Source organism: Schistocerca cancellata, chromosome 3, assembly GCF_023864275.1.
Source record: "Schistocerca cancellata isolate TAMUIC-IGC-003103 chromosome 3, iqSchCanc2.1, whole genome shotgun sequence".
NCBI classification, from domain to species: Eukaryota; Metazoa; Arthropoda; class Insecta; order Orthoptera; family Acrididae; genus Schistocerca; species Schistocerca cancellata.
Window position 1 is genome coordinate 779536469 of NC_064628.1, and position 3133 is coordinate 779539601.

Genomic DNA, 3133 nt, shown 5'->3' on the forward strand with positions numbered 1-3133 from the left:
AGTGTGGGTGAACTTTTGCAACTAGTTTCCGTCCTCCCTGCAGGACAATGGTGAGGAGATTCTCGACACAATGTTTTTCATGGATGTGGCAAGGTGTCACCTCTCAGGTTACATGAGTAGCCAGAATGGACATGTGTGGACTATGAAGAATCCATATGACTTTAAGATGTCCCCTCTGCATGATCAATAAGTTGGTATTTGGTGCGCCTTGACTCGTAAATGCATCATTGGTCCGATCTTCTTTCAGAACACCATAAATGGAGAATGGTAATGCACTTGCATTCTGGAGCCCATCGTAGGTGAACTGAATGAGGACAAAATGCCTGGTTCCAACAGGATGGGGCGAATGCTCATATCACCCACAAGGCAATTAACTTTTTAAAGGATATGTTTTGTGACCACATCATCTCTCAAGGACTCTTGCCTAAGTGTTCACTTGACTTGACTCCACCGGATTATTTTCTATGGGGTACATTGAAGGGAAAGGCCTATGAAGGCAACCTGCACACCACCGCACACCATACAAGAACTTCAAGCTGCACTGTGCACTGACACATCACATTCAGAACATCACTCCCGGAGTTCTGCACAATGTCTTCAAGAACGTGCACAAAGGTGTGCAACTGTGTCTTTGGGCGAAGTTCAATGACATCACTTTCAGCATCTTTTATAACTTCCATGACTTTAATACGGCAAGTTATGAACTGCATAGTTATTTATTGAACACACTGTATAATAGATCCTATGAACCAAAGTTTTAAGAACACTCATCACCTGTAGTGATATGTTCCATTCCTTGAATGAGAGGAAATTTGTAAATTTGTGGTAACTTCCTATGGGACCAAACTTCTGAGGTAATCGCTCCCTAGGCTTACATACTACTTAATCTAACGTAAACTAACTTATGCTAAGGTAAACACACACACCCATGCCCAACGGAGGACTCCAACCTCTGATGGGGAGAGCTGTACAACCTGTAGCAAGGCACCTCAGACCGCGTGGCTACACCATGTGGCTACCCCCTGCAGCTGAATGAGGGGTACCATGTCCTTAAATACATGTCAGAGAAAAGATGTTTATGACAGAGTTGCTGATAAGTGGTGACACCCTAATGTTGGGAGTTGCTTTAAATCGGAACTGGCTAGCAGTCTGATGACTCTACCTGCTGAATGGGAGAGAGGAGTTCCATGGAGCGGGCAGTGCAGAGGAAAGAGCTCTATGAAACTTAACAATGTGCAATGTCAAAGATAATAAATGTATTGTAATTGTTAACTATCAAGTTGAATATCAGATCTGTTATTACATAGTACAGAGAGCTAGTACAGCAGCTTTATCTGCAGCTTGTAAGGAGACGAAGTCTGAGCCAAGTTGGAGGAAGAAGGTAGACAGATTCAGAGCAGAGACTAGCTAGACCCTGATTAATAATACTTAATGGTTATTGAATATTCTGTAAGCAACTTTCGTTGTATATAAAAGAAGTGTTCAGGTGGCAACTTATTTAGTTGTTTGGTGTGCAGCAAACCATCATGCAGCCAAAGCCAACCTGGAACACTTCACACCTTGGAAGGGTGGTGGTAGTTATTTACATGTTCGTACCAAGCATAATAAAAACTTTGTTTTTGAAGTTGGTACTTTCGCCCTACCAAGAAATAATTACATGTTTTGCAATTCAAATTAAATGGTTCAAATGGCTCTGAGCACTATGGGACTTAACATCTTAGGTCATCAGTCCCTTAGAACTTAGACCTACTTAAACCTAACTAACCTAAGGACATCACACACATCCATGCCCGAGGCAGGATTCGAACCTGCGATCGTAGCAGTCCCGCGGTTCCGGACTGCGGCGCCTAGAACCGCACGACCACCGTGGCCGGCTCAAATTAAATAACTCAGATGCTGTCCAGTAAACGTAGGCAAGAAAAAGCTCTGCTACATTTTACTCCAATACTAGCAAAATGCGGAAGCTTTCTGAATGGGAGTCCATTCTGGAAAATAGATAAACAGTATCTTTAACTTTATTACATACAGAGGCAATTTTCCTTTAGTGACAAGGTTTGTTTTCTGGTTGTGTTGTTCTCTGAAACTTGGAGCCTGGCAAGTCGTGACTGATCCCATCACATGTCAGGCCTCCCACATTCAGTACTGCATATGGCTCAGAAACTCCTGACATGTCATCCTATGTACATCTCTGTTCCTGGCATCGCACCAATGCAGAAATAACAAAATAGTAACACAATTATACAAAGAGTAAACATTACTCAACCTTTATGCATTCTCATTCCGATGCTGATTACAGTTGGTGTGAACAAAACATAGAAGAAATGTTACAAAAACGCAGAAATGAATATAAAACATTACTGCACCCAGCAACAGCCAGAGTGTGTACTGGAATATCTTTTTCAGATCGTCGAACAGCCAAAGTTATTGACTGAAATAATTTAATAATTGTTATTGGTTAATGAATAGTGGAATTTGAAAATATTTATTTCACTACTTCACTTAATATCTCTTCCTTTATGTTAATCTTCATGTTTTTCTAAATTTTCTGGTACAAGTACACGTTTTTTTCCGATTTTGGCCGTCTAGGGACCGCGTTAAACAACTATTTTTCAATGTACATTTCTCCTATTGCGCTCCTCCTCTTTTCTCTTCTGCCAATGTGTCTTCATCCTCTCTCTGTGCTGCTCCCTTCGGTCTTCTGTCCACACTGTTCCTCCAGTTCTTCTCTTCTTCACTTCAAATCCTTCTAAATGTTGAATTTTGTCTCTCATTAAGTCTCTGTTGGTTATATCATCTTCTCCTATACCCATCTCCTCTAAGTCTGCTTTGACTTCTTTGAACCAGGTAATTTGGGTTCTGGGGTTATTGTCAAAAAACATGAATATTTTCTTTGTCAGCCTTTCATCATTCATTCTTTTCACATGGGCGTAAAAGCTTACTCTTCTCTTCCTCATAGTATCTCCCACATTCTCAATTTTGTCATACACTTCTCTATTACTTCTAAGCTTCCAAGTCCCATTCTCAAACCTCGGCCCAAGTACTCTTCTAATGATTTTTCGCTCCTTTTTTGCTATAGCTTCCATTTCCTTGTTAGTGTTCATTGCTAAACATTCAGACGCATACAGACACTCAG